Genomic DNA, 20,103 nt, shown 5'->3' with positions numbered 1-20,103 from the left:
CAAACCAGTCTCAGGACTGAAGACCACAACAACAACAACGATGGAGGCTAGCCATCTGATACATATAGCGTGGTAAATAAAGTAATTCACAGTAGCGGACGCTTAACATTTCTTTCGTTACAGCAGCGTTCTGACGTGCTAACAATTTCGTTTGTACTTTCGTTGTTGTAAAATCCAGCTGCCGGTTGTTTATTATGAATAGGAAATACCTCACAACTACACTTAAATTTTCAAACAGAAGAAGTTATTTCCAGAAATATATACTTTCAGTACTCAAATAATACGCAGAAACTGTGAGGTATGGATACTACGCCTTCTTTGATAACTGGTGCTAACGAGCGTGCTGTTGTGAGACACACTGCAAACAACAACTTCTTGAGCGAACTGACGTGTGGTGGTCTCTCAGTTGAAACACTTCTCTTCACAAAATTTGAATTTAGACTAAGAACAGCAACACCTGACCAACTACAAATCCCAATAGTGTTACTGCCGATCTTTTACCTCATATTTCCCCATGAGGTATGCTGTTGTTCCTTTCGTGAGTAGAACGTTTTCGTTGAAATATTTCTGCAAGCAGCAGGTGAAAATCTTACCGCAAAAGGAATTTTTAGAACAAAAAATTTCTCATAAATAACATGAGGACACTATGAAAAATCAGAAGGTGTTAAACCTGGTAAATAGCCTAATAATTTAGTTTTGCCATTTTTAAAGCACCTTTCGGGGCAGGTGCATTGCCATTCTGAAAGGTGATTTTTCTTCTTCAAACCAGTCGTTAAGTCACCCATTTATTTATACAGTGCGACTGTTTTTAAAGCAGTCCAAAGATTCATTTTCCAATTCTCTTTTAATAAACATTCATAAAAATGCGGCAGCCATCTTGCACAAAGTTTTCTTCTTACTCAAGTAAAATGTACCATACCCTTTCGCCGGTTTTTTTCAAGCACTTTTCTTCATCTACAGCTACGAGGGGCGTTTGAAAAGTCCGTGCATAGTGCGAGATGGCACCACCGGCGCCTATCAAAGTCATGTTTTGTTAGTAGCATGTTTGGAAAGAATGCACACCCAAGTTTTAGCCACATTGGTCTATTTCTCTGTGTTTGGCATTCGTGTGAATCAAGGAAGGCGAGTGATTGTAAAAAAATGAGAAGAAGAATTTCTTGTGGTAATTAAACATTACTTTATGAATGCAAAACGCAACAGAAGACTAAATAGAAGCTTGATAAACATTACGGTGACTCTGCACCTTCGATTAGAACAGTTTATAAGTGGTTTCAAAATTTTCGGAGTGGCCATATGGGCACAAGTGATGCTGAACGTTCTGGACGCCCTCTGGAGGTTACGACTCCAGAAATCATTGATAAAATCCATGATATGGTGATGGATGACAGAAGAGTTAAGGTGCGTGAGACTGCTAGTGCTGTGGGCATCTCGAAAGAACGGGTACATTGTATTTTGCATAAATATTTGGACATGAGAAAGCTATCCGCAAGATGGGTTCCGCGATTGGTCACGCTTGACCAAAAACGGAATCGGACCAAAATAGGCGAAGACCACTCCCTCGGCTGGAAAGTTTATGGCGACTGTCTTTTGGGATTCACAAGGGATAAACCTCATCGACTATCTGGAAAAGGATAAAACTATTATAGGTGCATATTATTCATCGTTACTGGGCCGTTTGAAAACCGAGCTGCAAGAAAAACGGCGGCGATTGGACTGCAAAAAGTCCTTTTCCATCACGACAATGCACCACCACACACCTCAGCAGTTGTGGTCGCAAAATTAATGGAAATCGGATTCCAACTCGTTTCACATCCCCCCTGTTTTCCAGCCTTGGCTCCCTCGGACTACTATTTGTTCCCCAATTTGAAGAAATTGCTGGTGGGACAAAGATTTTATTCAAATGAGGAGGTGATTGCAGCAACTAACAGCTATTTTGCAGATTTGGACAATTCCTATTATTCAGAAGGGACCAACAAATTAGAACAGCGTTGGACGAAGCGTATAAGTCGAAAAATAAAAAAGGTTATCCCAAACACGTAAGTAGTTTTTATTTTTGCATGGACTTTTTAAACGGCCCTCGTACATACATGATCTGCAAGGCACAGTACGCTGTGTGGCGGTGCGTACTTTGTACCACTACCAGTCATTTTCTTTCCGCTCCACTCGTAAATGGAGCGATCAAAGAACTCTTGTGTATGTGCTTCCCGTACGGGACCCGATTTCTCGTATTTTGTCTTCACGTTCCTTACGCGAGATGTACAACTGACAGAGTTGGATCGGTCAGCATTTGTCACAAATGCCGATTCTCTAAACTTTCTCAGTACTTTTCCGCGAGAAGTCTGTCTTCTCCTCTCCAGGGATTCCAATTGAGTCACGGAATATTTCCGTAATACTCGCGCGTTGATCGAAAATACTCATTGTAAATCTTACAGCAAACCTCTGAATCATCCGACCTGATATCCAAAAGACTCGAGCAGTACTAAAGAATGGGTCGCACCAGTGTTCTGTACGAGGTATCTTTTATAGATGCGCTACATTTTACTAGAATTCTTTCAATACATGGAAGTTCACCATTCCCTATAGATGACTTTAAGTGCTCGTTCTGTTTCACATCGCTTCGCAATGGCATTGATGAAAGCGGTTAAGCAAGATAAATCAGTTTTCTTATATTTTTATCATAAAAATCAACAATCACACGAGGATCGAAAGTTGTTGAACATATGTGAAGATAATAATAATAATGTAAGATTCCTAAACAATTGGGACGGTAGTCCGGCACAGTCTGGTAATATCCCTCTGTTGGACTCCACCTGAAATGAATTTATTGCTCTTTTCTCATTTTATTACTTCGACCTACTATGCCTGTACTGATAGCTTTTCAGCTGAATTAAATACGGTCGCCAGAGTTCTCTAGAAGGACAACCGCACACTTAATCGAAGGAGAAATGCTCTCGTTCAAAGCACATAGATTCGATCCTGCTTCCAGTGTTGGACAGCGTTATTGTGACCTTTTATCCTTTCTGGAGCAGCATGATGGATGCAGACAGCTACATACAACCTATTCTTTTGGCCACGTATGCAAAAGAGTTTATAAACACAAGAACCCTGAAGTAATCTTAGTGACTTTCAACGCTGCCAAACCAATTAGTGTCGTAGGCATGCTCCTCCTGCAGGAACGACAGAAGAATCTGCCATTGCCAAGCTTCCTGGTAAGGTCGATTTAGTACGAGGTCTGAGACTGACATTTCCGTCTTCTTTGCCGAGTTTTAACTTAACAGCCTTTCTGTCATCTATCTGTTCCAAGAAGCGACCACTGCACAACAGCACGCAACCAAGAGTCATGTGTCGCCAAATGTGAGCCATGCTATTCCTCTGTTACGTCTTTCGATCACGTCACCGACTGCTTTAAAAACCTGTTTATAAATACCTAACATACCTCAATATCAAATGTCCAGACTTGTGGTGATTAAACAAAATTTTCGTATCAGTATGTAACACGACCTACTAGCTTTCAAACCGTGATAATTAAAACCGTGATAAAAAGAAAGTAGCTTAAAGTTATTTCTTGACTGTGGCTAATAGACAAAGGAAGTCGACTCTGAAAGGAGGATAACTCCCAATGCTATATTCTAATGCTGAAATCAATAGTGATTTCACTGTGGTCAAACTGACTTTTGAATTAAAAAACACCAAATTTATTGTTTTTTTAAATTTAAGTATGAGACAGTTATCCCTACATCTCACAAATTAACGATCGTTAATCTCAACAGACGCATTCTGATGACACATATGTATACATCCAACACTTGCAGTCCAAAAGTACAAGGTGCCCATAAAATAATGTCCCAGTTTCAATGACATGTTATAACAGTTTAATTTCGCCCGCCTGGCTAGCCGCGCGGTGTAACGCGCTGCTTCCCGAGCGGGAAGGCGTGCCGGTCCCCGGCACGAATCCGACAGGTGGATTAGTGTCGAGCACAATAAGCGTCGTTTCGGTGTGGGCAGGTGTTGGGGTGAGTGGACTGTTGTAGCCTGTTGTGGGGTTGTGTACCACTGAGGGCCACGGCGGGGACAAAGCCTCTCCGTCGTTTCTAGGTCCCCAGTTCCATAGAATACAATACAATAGACACAGTTTACATTAGACCATTTGCAACAAATCGTACTTCAACTTAAGGGTAAGTAACCTAGATTACAAATGTTAAATATGTACACCTTTAGTTACAAAGCGCACAACCAACAGAAAAAACCATTACTCACTTTGGTTAACATACTTGGAGTAATAGAACCAATAACCTCTCTTCAGGAAAAAATCGCGATGAGGTGAACGTGGAGGGCCAGTGGAAAAGAGTTCTGTCGACGTTCAGCTGCTCTAGTGCAAAACCATGTCAGTGCGGTGTGGTGTGGGGAGGGGGGGGGGGGGGGAGAGAGGGTTGTTGCCAAATAAATTTTTCAGGTTCACCTTCTAATTGGAGAAAGTGGCATTGTTTCAACATATACAGATAAGCTTCAATGAAAAGAAATGGTCTGTACACTTTTACGTTGGGACACAGCGCACAAAACGGTTAATTTTGGGGAACATCTTTCATATAGCACAAGTTCGTGGGGGTGTTCTGATCCCAACTACGAACATTACGGGTACTTGCCTCTCCACTTAAATGAAAAGTTGCGTCATCAATGAACTCCACGCGATCAAGAAAGTTATCTTCTTGCTGCAAAACTTCACTTACAAAGTTGTAAAATAGTCATCTGGCTTTAAAGCATGTACCAACTGTAACCAGTACGTTTATATGTGCAAATGTTTTTCTAAAGCCTTCCACACTATCGTCTTTGCCAACTGAAGTTTAAAACCTGCTCATGGGATAGACGTCTTAGGACTACAAAGGTAAGATGCTCTCAGATGGTCAACATGCGCCACAGTTCTACCTTCTCGAGATGGATACGTTGCAGAATGTTGCATACAATACGTTTTGTACGTGATTGTAACCAGAAATGTTTTCGAAAGATGACTGTTGCACTGATCTACTATCAAATTGGATTGCGTGGTAAACAACAGTAGAAATGATGCTACAACGGTCACACACATGAGACAGGAGACAGTAGCGAAGATATATATATAGTGGCAGTTACAAGGAGATACTGAGTGTGAATGCTACAAAGAGAGATTGAGTGAAACGATTTAGAATGTTCTGTGTTAAAAGAGCGCGATTATGTTTGTATGCCAAAATTTTTGATGAGGAAGGCGGAATGAGATTTGGGGCGGCTGCTTCCCACTTTTCTGTCAGAGTGTTTTAAAGAGGTGGCTATTCGCTTTATTTTGTGCTCTGACAGGAGCATTTGTCAGCTGGTAACCTAGATGTTACAATATTTTAAAATTCCTCTGTTTTTCAGCAGCGATTATATGTGGCGTAGAAACGACACGTCCTAGATAAGTTTCTGGAGGCATGAGATGCCATATGTATACGGACGGGTCACCAGATCACGGAATGCCCGTAGATCAAGTGCCGGTGATTTGTGGGAGCGGAGATGGCGGTTCGTACCGTCCCAGATGTATACTACTGGGTTGAGATCAGTCGGATTTGATGTCTAAGGCATCGTCTTGAGTTAGCTATCATGCTAATAAAAACACTGTAGCACGCTTCTGGCGTAATGACACGGACAGCTGTCCTGGTGGAAGAGGTCATCGCCACAGGGGAAGGCATCAAGCGTGAAGCTGAAACGCAATAATGTTCACGTAGACCACATCTGTCAATGTGCCTTCGATTACTACTACGTCCCATCGAAGCTCAGGGTGAGTGTCCACAATAACAAAATACTGCCGCCCTCCCCAAACCCCTTCTCCCAAAAACCGCCGGCCGTTGTAGCCGTGCGGTTCTAGGCGCTTCAGTCTGGAACCACGTGACCGCTACGGTCGCAGGTTCGAATCCTGCCTCGGGCATGGATGTGTGTGGTGTCGTTAGGTTAGTTAGGTTTAAGTAGTTCTAAGTTCTAGGGGACTGGTGACCACAGCAGTTAAGTCCCATAGTGCTCAGAGCCATCCCAACAACCTGCGTCAGTAACGGCGTGCGGGTTTCGAGTAGCCATTAGACTGTATGACGGTGTATGTGGAGACTACCATCGGCCTAATATACAAAACGTTATCATCCCATCATTGCACCACGGCCCAGTTTCGAAGATCCAGCGCCGACGTTAACACGGAAACGTGTAGCCTGATGCTCAACAATGTGCGCTGAACGGTATGCTTCGAAACACATGTGCCTATGACAGCATTGTACTCTGTAGTTAGATCTGCCACAAATCGCCACCTATCCCACTTTTAGAAGGGGGCTTGCCTCCGCGGTCTGTGATGAGGGCTCATCGTCCAACACCTTGTCACTTACTCGTGGTTTCGCCGTCCATCAACAATTCTGCATAGATGTTCACGACAGCAGCAAGCCAAAATCTAAGCAACCACTTCCTTTCCGAGCTGCTCACACTCAGACGTAGCGCCGTAACGATCTGCCGTTTGTCAGAGTCGCTACAATGATATCCCATTCGTCTCTGCTCTGCTTCCTTCCTTACTTTGTCGCGTTCTCGCAGTGACATCAGACGACATATAGTCTCATAGTGGGCATGGTAATAGCGTTTCGGCTCATCAGTGTTTGTATAGAGGCAACGGCCTTGCCACAGTGGTAACACCGGTTCCCGTCAGATCACCGAAGTTAAGCGCTGTCGGACTGGGCTAGCACTTGGATGGGTGACCATCCGGTCTGCGGGGCGTTGTTGGCAAGCGAGGTGCACTCAGCCCTTGTGAGGTATACTGAGGAGCTACATGACTGAGAATTAGCGGCTCCGGTCTCGTAAACCGACATACGGCCGGGAGAGCAGTGTGCTGACCACATGTCACTCCATACCCGCAACCCTTGACGCCTGTGGGCTGAGGACAACACGGCGGCCGGTCGGTAGTTTAGTGCCTTACAAGGCCTGTTCGGACGGTCTTTAGTTTAGTTTTAGTGTTTGTATAGAAGTTAGTTTTATGTTTTAGTAACATTACTAACATTTTACTTTTCCTTTTCTTTGTCTTTAAACAGATCATCTGATGACAAGGTGGTAATAAATTGAAAACGGTAATCATGCCACTTGCGTGGTCTAGGGCTGAAATATATACCAGAACAAACACTGGCCATTAAAATTGCTACACCAAGAAGAAATTCAGATGATAAACGGGTATTCATTGGACACATATATTATACTATAACTGGCATGTGAATACATTTTCACGCAATTTGGGTGCATAGATCCTGAGAAATCAGTGCCCAGAACAACCACCTCTGGCCGTAATAACGGCCTTGATCCGCCTGGGCATTGAGTCAAACAGAGCTTGGATGGCGTTTACAGGTACAGCTGCCCATGCAGCTTCAACACGATACCACAGTTCATCAAGAGTAGTGACTGGCGTATTGTGACGAGCCAGTTGCTCGGCCACTATTGAACAGACGTTTTCAGTTGGTGAGAGATCTGGAGAATGTGCTGGTCAGGGCAGCAGTCGAACATTTTCTGTATCCACTAAGGCCCGCACAGGACCTGCAACATGCGGTCGTGCATTATCCTGCTGAGATGTAGGGTTTCGCAGGGACCGATTGAAGGATAGAGCCACGGGTCGTAACACATCTGAAATGTAACGTCCACTGTTCAAAGTGCCGTCAATGCGAACTAGAGGTGACCAAGACGTGTAACCAATGGCACCCCATACCATCGCGCCGGGTGATACACCAGTAAGGCGATGACGAATACACGCTTCCAATGTGCGTTCACCGCGATGTCGCCAAACACGGATGCTACCATCATGATGCTGTAAACAGAACCCGGATTCATCCGAAAAAATGACGTTTTGCCATTCGTGCACTCAGGTTCGTCGCTGAGTACACCATCGCAGGCGCTCCTGTCTGTGATGCAGCTTCAAGGGTAACCGTAGCTATGGTCTCCGAGCTGATAGTCCATGCTGTTGCAAACGTCGTCGAACTGTTCGTGCAGATGGTTGTCGTCTTGCAAACGACCCCATCCGTTGACTCAGGAATCGAGACGTGGCTGCACGATTCGTTACAGCCATACGGATACGATGCCTGTCATCTCGACTGCTAGTGATACGAGGCCGTTGGGATCCAGCAGGGCGTTCCGTATTACCCTCCTGAACACACCGATTCCATATTCTGCTAACAGTCATTGGATCTCGACCAACGCGAGCAGCAATGTCGCGACATGATAAACCAGAATCGCGATAGGCTACAATCCGACCTTTATCAAAGTCGGAAACTTGATTGTACGTATTTCTCCTCCGTATACGAGGCATCACAACAACGTTTCACAAGGCAGCGCCGGTCAACTGCTGTTTGTGTATGAGAAATCGGTTGGAAACTTTCCTCATGTCAGCACGTTGTAGGTGTCGCCAGCGGCGCCAACCTTGTTTGAATGCTCTGAGAAGCTAATCATTGCATATCACAGCATCTTCTTCCTGTCGGTTAGATTAATTTCGCGTCTATAGCACGTCGTCGTTGTGGTGTAGCAATTTTAATGGCCAGTAGTGTATTAACGGCTGCCTGTGCATGGGACGGAAATTTCCTAGACTGGCTGCTGCTAGTCTCCGACCAATGGCACGAGATATACAGCATATTGCGGGGAGTGCATCACCTGTTCTCTGTTGGTAAGCGAAGATTTCAAGGGGTTACGATACGTTTGGTACACAGTATGTCACGGCCGGCCATGGCGTGCCAAACATCACGCATGCAGCGTGTACGAGGCACGTGCGGAGCAAGGTCCGGCCTGTCATTCGGTTTTGTTTGGTCCTTCTCAGAAGAACGCAGAATAGCGCAACATTTCATTTAGCATTGTGGTGCGGCACTTAGAGGTCCGTACAACTCTCTGAGTTCGGCAGAATCGTGGTGTCAACGCAGTTTATCCTCCCTTTTCGTTCGTAGTATGAGGGACGTTCACAGAACCAGTGGCTGTCTGCATTCTAACCATCTGTCTTCACAATTATTTAAAATGATAGGGAATGTCAGAAGAGACTGGTCGCATAAGTGACTGGTACTGCTTATTACCTACGAAACGACGGTATAGTACTATGCAGAATGAATTTAAACTTTCAGATGACAATGACAGAGCAAATAATTACGATTGACAGACAGGATTCATTGTCCTGTACTTAAGGTACGGAGCACTTGAATTTGGTGGTAGAAATAGTAAAAATTCTAAAGTCGCGCGTGTTATTCCATTTTCAGCTGCAGCTGTTTTCAATGGAAATGAACGAAACGTATGGAGACTTCATGCACTGACAATCCAAAACAGTACGACCACTACCCAACACGACGTTGGGTGCCGCTTGGTGGCGTTGCGGGCACATGACGCGATAGCGAAAGTATGTTAACAGAGCAAACAAGGACGCAAGGACGTGCGATCACCCTAGTCAAGACACGGGCTGCTAATGGGGAAAGCGATTGAAATAAGCGACTTTGACAAGGGAAGACTATTATTACACAGAGGCCGAGAACGAGTATGTAGAAAATTCGAGAAATTAGAGCCAATACAGAGGCTTATCGAGAATCATTCTTCCCACGCACTATTCGCGAGTGGAACGGGATTGGAGGGATCAGATAGTGATACCAAAAGTAGCCTCCGCCACACACCATTAGCTGGCTTGCGGAGTATGACGTAGATGTAGATGAAAACTGCGAAGCTGGTTGAATGTTCCCGTATTACTGTCGTGAGCGTCTACGGAAAGAGGTAGAAGGGCAGTGAATCTACCATTAGCCGCTAAATGGTTGAACGTCCACTGCTTTTCCCAGTACGTGGGTTTCGGAGACTTGTTTGCTCTGTAAAGTGTGATAGATGGCGACCTGTGGTATCTCTGCCGAAAGAGCATAACGATGGTGCACATGCAACTGTTTCGGAGTACACCGTTCATCGTACATTGTTGAACATGGAACTCTGCAGCAGACCGCCCCTTAAATGTTCATTGTTGACCCAAAGACTTCGCCAATTATTATTGCGGTGAGCACGTGACCATCGGGATTCGACCGTCGATCATTAGAAACATGTCGGCTCTTCGGGCGATTACAAAAAAATGGCTCTGAGCACCATGGGACTCAACTGCTGTGGTCATCAGTCCCCTAGAACTTAGAACTACTTAAACCTAACTAACCTAAGGACATCACACACACCGATGCCCGAGGCAGGATTCGAACCTGCGACCGTAGCAGCAGCGCGGCTCCGCACTGGAGCGCCTAGAACCGCACGGCCACCGCGGCCGGCCGGGCGATTACATTTTTGTAAAGCTAGGTCGACAGTCGTCTCCATAAACGCCGTTATCGAGGTGAACGGCGGCTCGAAACGTGCAGCGCGCCACGGATGCAGACTGGTGGGAGCAGTATTATGCCGTGGGACACATTCTCCTGCACTTGCATGTGGTGGTGGTAGATACCTGCACCTTTTCATGCTTATTGTCTTCCCCGATGACGATGTCACCTTTCAGCAGTATAATTTTCCATGTCTCGGAGCCAGAACAGTGCTACAGTGGTCTGAGGAGTATTATAGTGAACTCATGTTGATGTCTCGGTTACAAAATTCGCCTGATGTAAATCCGATGGAACCCTTCTGGGACGGTATCCGGCGCCATCACCGCGTACGCAAATCAGCGGCTACGCGCAGATCATGTAATTTGCGTAAATTACATGATCTGCGCGTAGTCATCTAATGCCACATACCTCCACAAACCTACCAACAAACTCTCAGATCCACGATACGCAGAATCGTTACTGTATTTCGTTCCGAAGATGGACAAACAAGCTATGAAGCAGGTGGTTATAATGTTTTGGCTCATGTGTATATACACTCCTGGAAACTGAAAAAAGAACACATTGACACCGGTGTGTCAGACCCACCATACTTGCTCCAGACACTGCGAGAATGCTGTACAAGCAATGATCTCACGCACGGCACAGCGGACACACCAGGAACCGCGGTGTTGGCCGTCGAATGGCGCTAGCTGCGCAGCATTTGTGCACCGCCGCCGTCAGTGTCAGCCAGTTTGCCGTGGCATACGGAGCTCCATCGCAGTCTTTAACACTGGTAGCATGCCGCGACAGCGTGGACGTGAACCGTATGTGCAGTTGACGGACTTTGAGCGAGGGCGTATAGTGGGCATGCGGGAGGCCGGGTGGACGTACCGCCGAATTGCTCAACACGTGGGGCGTGAGGTCTCCACAGTACATCGATGTTGTCGCCAGTGGTCGGCGGAAGGTGCACGTGCCCGTCGACCTGGGACCGGACCGCAGCGACGCACGGATGCACGCCAAGACCGTAGGATCCTACGCAGTGCCGTAGGGGACCGCACCGCCACTTCCCAGCAAATTAGGGACACTGTTGCTCCTGGGGTATCGGCGAGGACCATTCGCAACCGTCTCCATGAAGCTGGGCTACGGTCCCGCACACCGTTAGGCCGTCTTCCGCTCACGCCCCAACATCGTGCAGCCCGCCACCAGTGGTGTCGCGACAGGCGTGAATGGAGGGACGAATGGAGACGTGTCGTCTTCAGCGATGAGAGTCGCTTCTGCCTTGGTGCCAATGATGGTCGTATGCGTGTTTGGCGCCGTGCAGGTGAGCGCCACAATCAGGACTGCATACGACCGAGGCACACAAGGCCAACACCCGGCATCATGGTGTGGGGAGCGATCTCCTACACTGGCCGTACACCACTGGTGATCGTCGAGGGGACACTGAATAGTGCACGGTACATCCAAACCGTCATCGAACCCATCGTTCTACTATTCCTAGACCGGCAAGGGAACTTGCTGTTCCAACAGGACAATGCACGTCCGCGTGTATCCCGTGCCACCCAACGTGCTCTAGAAGGTGTAAGTCAACTACCCTGGCCAGCAAGATCTCCGGATCTGTCCCCCATTGAGCATGTTTGGGACTGGATGAAGCGTCGTCTCACGCGGTCTGCACGTCCAGCACGAACGCTGGTCCAACTGAGGCGCCAGGTGGTAATGGCATGGCAAGCCGTTCCACAGGACTACATCCAGCATCTCTACGATCGTCTCCATGGGAGAATAGCAGCCTGCATTGCTGCGAAAGGTGGATATACACTGTACTAGTGCCGACATTGTGCATGCTCTGTTGCCTGTGTCTATGTGCCTGTGGTTCTGTCAGTGTGATCATGTGATGTATCTGACCCCAGGAATGTGTCAATAAAGTTTCCCCTTCCTGGGACAATGAATTCACGGTGTTCTTATTTCAATTTCCAGGAGTGTATTACTGCTAAGTATGTTGGTTAAGTCAAGAGACATTTAAATCTTGCTATTGTTGAATTTATGAAGGAAATAGGGGTGCAGGAAAAAAAAGTAGAACATCCAGATTAGACTACAAAAAAATGGTTCAAATAGCTCTGAGCACTATTGGACTTAACATCTATGGTCATCAGTCCCCTAGAACTTAGAACTACTTAAACCTAACTAACCTAAGGACATCACACACATGCATGCCCGATGCAGGATTCGAACCTGCGACCGTAGCAGTCGCGTGGCATTAGACTACAGAATTTGCATTTTATGTGGACTTGACTGCACACTACCCACAGCACGACACTGCCGGGTGACTTCTTTCTGATTTGATGGGGATGCATTTAAAAAGAAAATCGCGTTGTAGAAGGGACATATACTGACAAAAACAATTCAATTTCCTAAGCTCACTGGCGTTAAAGAAAGCGCGAAGTTTGAAGGGTTCATGAGGGCCTTGCAAGAGTTAGAACGATAGTTTTATGAAGTTTTTGAGAACTCTGTCAATCTTACATCTGTTTTCGAGCTGTTAGCGAGACCGTTTGCCGTTTCAGTTGTAAGTGCCCCTGTGCATGTGCTGATGTAACTAATTGATCTGCTAGGTAATTCAGTTTTAATTACAAATCTTATTACATTAAACTGTCCATGACATCTAAATTACTATTCTCAGTTAGATTTCTCAAGTCTCCATAATGAAGTTGCAAAAGTACTACAATATGTCGATTGACATATTTATGTGAGAGACCTTTTTTTTTTATTATGAAATTAAATATGTGGCAACCTGAGTGTGAAACTCTGTGAGATTGTCTGCGTCTGTCCAAATGCCGACAGTTTGTAACAGGAAAAAATTATATTGTGTCTTCAGCGCTCCCAAAATAGTTAATTAATAGTAAAACTTGTTTTGTTTGAGATATATGTTTCTCAGAAATGTATAACATAAAACCACGTCATATGCAGCACGACTGTGCTGACATTTGAATGCGGCGTGTTAGCTGTTTTCCCCTCTTCCCCCTTTCGCACTCAGATGGTGCTGCGTGGCCGTGGGGGAAATGTGGAGAGAGGCTGAGCACTTTGGTGCTCGGACTCGGGCATGGACACGGCCGTGAGCCGAAATCTTAGCTACCCCTGCAATATCAGACCAACATCTTAGCCACTGTCACATCCGAATGCATTATTTATACGTACAACTAAATGGAAACCGACGATGAGGCCTCTTTCAAACACTGTCATATGCTGATAACGCTGTCTCATACGAGTACACAGCACCTCTGCGTCCTTCACTGCGATCACTCAACATCTGACGGGTTTCACGCGCCATATGTAACCTACCAGGGCTGGTAACAACACTAAACACGAACAACACTAATGCACTCTGAACGTCATTCTCCTGTTAAAGATAACTGCAACTGTTATCGTGCAGTTGTACGAAGGTACTTGACATTTGACCATCTTCTGGTTGCTCCACTATTTTTGTCAGGCAGAGAATATAATATGGCCTGCATACGTGCTCAACCAAGACTTTCAGTAGTGGTTGAAAAATCGGAATACTTGCTGCCTCTGGAACAGATCGTCTTCCGTAACGAAGGGAGATGCGATACCGTCTGCGCTACCGACCCACGCGTCTTTCCTTTTACACTCAGGGAAAGAAGTAAAGACGAAAAGGTGGGTGTAATCGGAGAGAAGAGGTCGAATACCCGCTGTTTCGAGTCAGCGCTGATTTACCGCCTGCAATCCGGCGGCCGAGAGAAATCTACAGGACCTCGCTCGCAAACACGCAAGCGCTGCGAGCAGAGACGCGCCAACAGGCTAACAGCTTCCCGGCTGGAACCCGCCTCGGACGTCTTCACAAGCGGCCGTGACGGATGGCACAGTGTCGCTCGCTAAAACGTTTACACTCGCGGACATGCGCACTCTGGCCGCACGTCTGAGCATTATGACGGGTGGCGGTCAACAAGGCATAAATAACGCGGAACGTTTCCATGCTCCGGTCTCGCGGGAACTGCCCCGGGCAGCGCTATTAATCAAGGGAGCTGGAGGCGCGGGAATTAGCTACGGCGGTGAAGATGGCCAGCGCGAGGGGGCTGCCACATGCGTGCGGAACCTTCCTAAAATGTATAGCCGCAGTCTGAAAGCGCGCCAACAGGTGGCAGCCTGGCGAGTTCTCCGGGGCACATTACTTCCCTCCGTACGAACACACGCGCACACACACACACACACACACACACACACACACACACGCACACACGTACACAACCGCCGCGTTTCACAGTTTTGGCAGCGCTTGGAGTAGAACAAAAATAATGCCTTTTCTTCAGCCGTTGGAAACGTTTGTTTAGACACTTTATGTACCCTCGCGGGCAACGACACCTTGTCAGAAACTTGTGTTCATTTCCAATATACACTCCTAGCCACTAAAATTGCAACACTAACAAGGGAACCTCCCCATCGCACCCCCCTCAGATTTAGTTATAAGTTGGCACAGTGGATAGGCCTTGAAAAACTGAACACAGATTAATCGATAAAACAGAAAGAAGTTGTGTGGAACTATGAAAAAAATTAGTAAAATATACAAACTGAGTAGTCCATGCGAAGATATGCAACATCAAGGACAATGGCAGTCAAGGAGCACCGTGGTCCCGTGGTTAGCGAGAGTAACTACGGAACGAGAGGTCCTAGGTTCAAGTCTTCCCTCGAGTGAAAAGATTAACTTTTTATTTTCAGTTTATGTGACAAACTCTTATGTTTTCATCACTTTTTTGGGAGTGATTATCACATCCACAAGAAAACCTAAATCGGGCAAGGTAGAATAATCTTTTTACCTATTCGCTAAGTGTACAAGTTAAGTGGGTCGACAACATATTCCTGTCATGTGGCGCACATGCCGTCACCAGTGTCGTATAGAATATATCAGATGTGTTTTCCTGTGGAGGAATCGGTTGACCTATGACCTTGCGATCAAATGTTTTCGGTTCCCATTGGAGAGGCACGTCCTTTCGTCTACTAATTGCACGGTTTTGCGGTGCGGTCGCAAAACACAGACACTAAACTTATTACAGTGAACAGAGACGTCAATGAATGAACGGACAGCCGGCCGCGGTGGTCTAGCGGTTCTGGCGCTGCAGTCCGGAACCGCGGGACTGCTACGGTCGCAGGTTCGAATCCTGCCTCGGGCATGGGTGTGTGTGATGTCCTTAGGTTGGTTAGGTTTAAGTAGTTCTACGTTCTAGGGGACTTATGACCTAAGATGTTGAGTCCCATAGTGCTCAGAGCCATTTGAACCATTTGAATGAACGGACAGATCATAACTTTGCGAAAATAAAGAAAGTAAAATTTTCAGTCGAGCGAAGACTTGAACCACGGACCTCTCGTTCCGCAGCTACTGACACTAACCACGGGACCACGGCGCTCCTGAGCTCCCATTCTCCTTGACGTTGCCCATCTTGCGCATGGACTACTCAGTTTGTATATTTTACTAATTTTTTTCGTAGTTCCACACAACTTCTTCCTGTTTTCTCGATTGATCTGTGTTCAGTTTTTCAAGGCCTATCCACTGTGCCAAGTTATAACTAAATCTGAGGGGGGTGCGATGGGGAGGTTCCCTTGTAAGAACGATAATAAATAACGTAATTTTACTTACTGTACGATACAACACAATACATTTGAAAGCCTTCTACTTACGTTTCAAAGCTAGACTTTAATAATAAAATGAGAAGGTACTGTTAATCAGAACTCAGAGAGAAGTTGTGAGCTAAATGACAATAGGTTCATTCAACCTTAACATCACAAGACAAGAAAAATGACTAAAGAACGTCACACAAACATTTTTATTTGACAAATGCTTTACTAACATGGGGTCTATGGTGGACGTGGTAATCAGCTGGGGATCGACACACGACACTAACCGGAACACTAATCGCTTTATCTGAATTCATACACGTGAATCCGGGTTATGGCACAAAAACTACGCCACCATCAAGCATCTATACTCTAACATTCCAATAAAAGAAAAATATGGTTCGAAAGAACAGGGTGCTGAGAAACATATATTGGAGCCCTGCACCGTAGCAGCTAATACCTTACCCTCCTGCTGGTCAGAGCGGTACGCCACGATGCGTTCGGCGACTGAAGTCATGGACGGTCGCAATCTGTTATTAATGGCGCACGCCCGAAAAATGCAAGTACGCAGTCTCGCGTGTGGTTAATTCGGAATGCAGGTACTTTCCTATGAGCCTCTGAAACTACGGTGGATTCCAGTGTGCAGGTGGACCCATTTGCTGGTCTGTCAAACCAGTTTGACTCCGTGCCACGACTATGCGTGACGGAATATGTCTAATCTTAGACGGCCGACTCAAGACAAATAAGTACACCCACGCATCTCTTGTTGTGTGCTTGTTGCTAGAAGCGGTACCTCTGATGGTTCAGGGCGCTGATAACCACGCAGTTGAGCGCCCCACAAACCAAACATCATCATCATCATCATCTGATGGTTCAGAAGGTGACTGGCACGGACTCTAAGTGGCACACTATCAAAGGACACAAGTCTCACTGTTTAGGTTGAGACCTGCAGTTCTTTACTAGCGAAGCGCTAGTACCTGAGTGATCTTTCTGTCCGCATTCCTCCTCAGCTTGGTAGCAAAAACCTATTTACATCTTAGACTTCCCCCACTTTAGCACAAGCCAATAACGAGCTCGAGCGTGGCATTCGAAGCTCATAGAGTGCCCCTTACTCTGCATACACCGATTTGACCAGTCAGAGACTTTAAAGTTAATTGGGAGAAAAGAAAAAAAGATTCAGTTTTGCGGCCTCTTTCCCGAGCGTTTACGCCATGTCTTTTGCTAAAAAGCAGGGTGGAACCACACCCCTCCATAAAAAGCCTGTTATCTCCCCTGTTGTGTCCATTTTAAAGTTTCCAAAGAACGGCGATAAACTCGCTAAAAGCCTCGTGCTTTCACAAATATGTTTTGTAACAGAGTCTGGATGTCTGGGCGCCAGTGTCCCACAGAATTTCACAGAACGCTCACACTTGTTTTGTCGGCTTCCTGCCTAACAAACACCCATCCTCTGCTTTATTGCCGGTCTACAATGCGCTGGCCATTGCAGCGGCGACTACTCGGCGCTAGTCAGTCTACTTGGACGCGGCTGCCTCCCAACTGGCGCCAACCAACGTGCCTGCACAATGAGACCACGGAACTCAGCAATCCGGAAATGTTTCCACACAGGTTCTGCAGAAAAAACACACACTTCCCTCGGCCCACCGTCGGCGTGCTCTTTTACTGCAGTCGTTTAAATAGGCACCCTATTCCTTTGACCACAGGTAAAGCTTACTGTTATTCCTTTCCTAGAGCACACAAACAAGAGCATGAACTACTGACCACCAGTTCATCATGATGTATGAAGTCAAAACCGCAAGATCATATTCCCTAAGAACATGAAGCGGCATAACACCGAATCAGAAGTGAGAGTCCCCTGCAATCTCTCACATTTGAACAAGGGGCAATAAAAAGTTTTCATTTGATGGCGTTGCTGCATTTTGTATGCGACGCAGCGTGACTCCGATGCGGTTACACAAGCACCGACATGTAGGCAAGGGATTAGTCTGCGATTCGCGTATATCTGATATGCGTGCGGTAAATGTGGAAAAGTGAACTCTGGCGACGTTATTACCGAATGCTTCCAAACAGGACTACAAACGTGTTGTTATTCTTTTCTTTGCAGCTGAAGGACGAATACTGGTAGACATCCATTGGAGAATGAAGAAGGTGTATGGAATAGTACTTCGTTTGCAAACCAACTTCGACAAGGGGTGCTGCTGCTTCATGTTAACCCACGACCACATATCGAAAATGTCGTAATGCAGAAGTTGCCCCATCTCAAGTGCGAGACATTTCAGCACCACACTAGAGTCCCGATCTCCTGGCCACGTGATTATGGCGCCTTCGGTCCCTTAAAAAAGGCCTTGAAGGTTTGACTTTTCTTTCGGACGAGGATGTGCAGCAGGAAGTTACGGACGTCTTCACGCAGCAGGATGTGGTGTTTTACCAAACTGGTGACTTGAATCTGGTGCGTCAGTGGGGTGATTGGTTCATTGCTCATGGCGATATTATCTGAATGCCATACCGATTTCTGAACTGTAAGACCTTCAAACGGCAACTATTTGATTGCCCCTTATATAATAGTGTATTATGTCACTATCGCTTAAAATATGTAATACTCCTGTTTCAGCACCAAGTTGCCATCGTCACATGTGACTCTTCTTTTTTTACTTGTGCCTTTGTCCAACAGTTTGGCAGGGCTGGCATGGTTATGGTCGGATTTGGCATGTTTAATTTAAGGGGTGGCCGGATGCCCTTCCTGGCGCCACCCTGTGGTGTGAATGATGAGGATGATGATGATGAGGACAGCACAAACACCCAGTCCCCGGGCAGAGAAAATCCCCAACCCGGCCGGGAATTGAACCCGGGATCCCGTGATCCAGAGGCAGCAACACTAGCCACTAGACCACCAGCTGCAGACAACATCACATGTAATTAATTCAATAAAAAAGCATCATCACGAAATATAACTATTAGAGTTAGGCACTTTGAACATAATGAAGTCTAAGATACTTTAATCTACGTACATCAAATCGTCACATGGTTTCTTTTTCAGTGTGCTCTTTCAATAAAATACAAAACGACAGGCTAGGAGAGAAGTGTCAGCTGACGGCGCGCAGCGACTATGTGGGACTGTGTGCATCTGCGGCCAGCCTACAGGACGCTACTGAGAACATGGAAGTAAACACAGCGACGGCTCCCGCACGAAAACAACTTTAAGAAACCACCCAGTAGAGGACAATGCTACCCTGATGTCGACCTATTTCAACTTCTTTTTAACAGTCAATAAAAATTGGTGGCACTTCTTTTATCATTGAGCTATCGTTTACAACTGCTTTTTTTGGTAATGACTTACTTTTGCTGTATTTTTTCGGTAGTGAGGCTTGCTTTTTAAGAAATGTAATTGATTATGATTCCGTTAATCATTTATTACTAATATACATTTGTTTCTAATGTGAGCACTTATATTTTAGTACTACTCCTTTCTATAGAATTTACCTTGAATGATAGATTAGACGTAAAGAAATAACTTTTTGATTCTAGAATAGGAGGGTCGCTGGTCTGAGCATAACTGTTTAAAAACAGTTTCATGCTTTTTTAACGTTCTTCTAATTATATACACTCTTGCCTGCGCTTTTAAGAAGTCAGTTTTAAAGATTACTTACAAAAAACGTCAATAGACATAGAGAGCGCTGCTAGCCGCCCGTTTCGCCTATGGCCATTCCCCCTCTTTCTACTTTCCTTAATTTGAGGCTTTTTTACCATGTGAGAAGATGTACATTCGCTGACCTATTTTACCCTAACTATAACTTGTCTGAAGACGGCAATGTCGTGCCGAAACCAGTAATGTGAATACTGCAAATTTTTGAGCGATTGTGGGCGTAATAAACTATTATACAAACATTTATGAAGGTCGCGTACTTCCAATTGGCAATATCTCCATTTTTAAAAAGGAAAGCCGGGGTGGCCGAGCGGTTCTACGCGCTACAGTCTGGAACCGCGCGACCGCTGCCTCGGGCATGAATGTGTGTGATGTCCTTACGTTAGTTAGGTTTAAGTAGTTCTAAGTTCTAGGGGACTGATGACCTCAGAAGTTAAGTCCCATAGTGCTCAGAGCCATTTGAACCATTTTTTAAAAAGGAAGAAAACATGATTATAGGTGATTAGTCAGGTGGTGATCAGACTATTGGATCAGAAGATG

At 45.9% G+C, this 20,103-nt stretch overlaps 1 protein-coding gene and 1 pseudogene across 1 annotated transcript in view; one reads left to right on the top strand and one right to left on the bottom strand.

Annotated features, from left to right (window-relative positions):
* Positions 1-20,103, bottom strand: part of LOC126169846 (epidermal growth factor-like protein 8) — a 175,254-nt gene that overhangs the window by 115,605 nt on the left and 39,546 nt on the right. The window lies entirely within an intron of this gene.
* On the top strand, positions 6,648-6,765 carry LOC126099305 (5S ribosomal RNA; annotated as a pseudogene).

The sequence above is a fragment of the Schistocerca cancellata genome, chromosome 1 (genome assembly GCF_023864275.1).
Source record: "Schistocerca cancellata isolate TAMUIC-IGC-003103 chromosome 1, iqSchCanc2.1, whole genome shotgun sequence".
NCBI lineage: Eukaryota > Metazoa > Arthropoda > Insecta > Orthoptera > Acrididae > Schistocerca > Schistocerca cancellata.
This window is presented reverse-complemented; position numbering and strand designations above follow the sequence as displayed.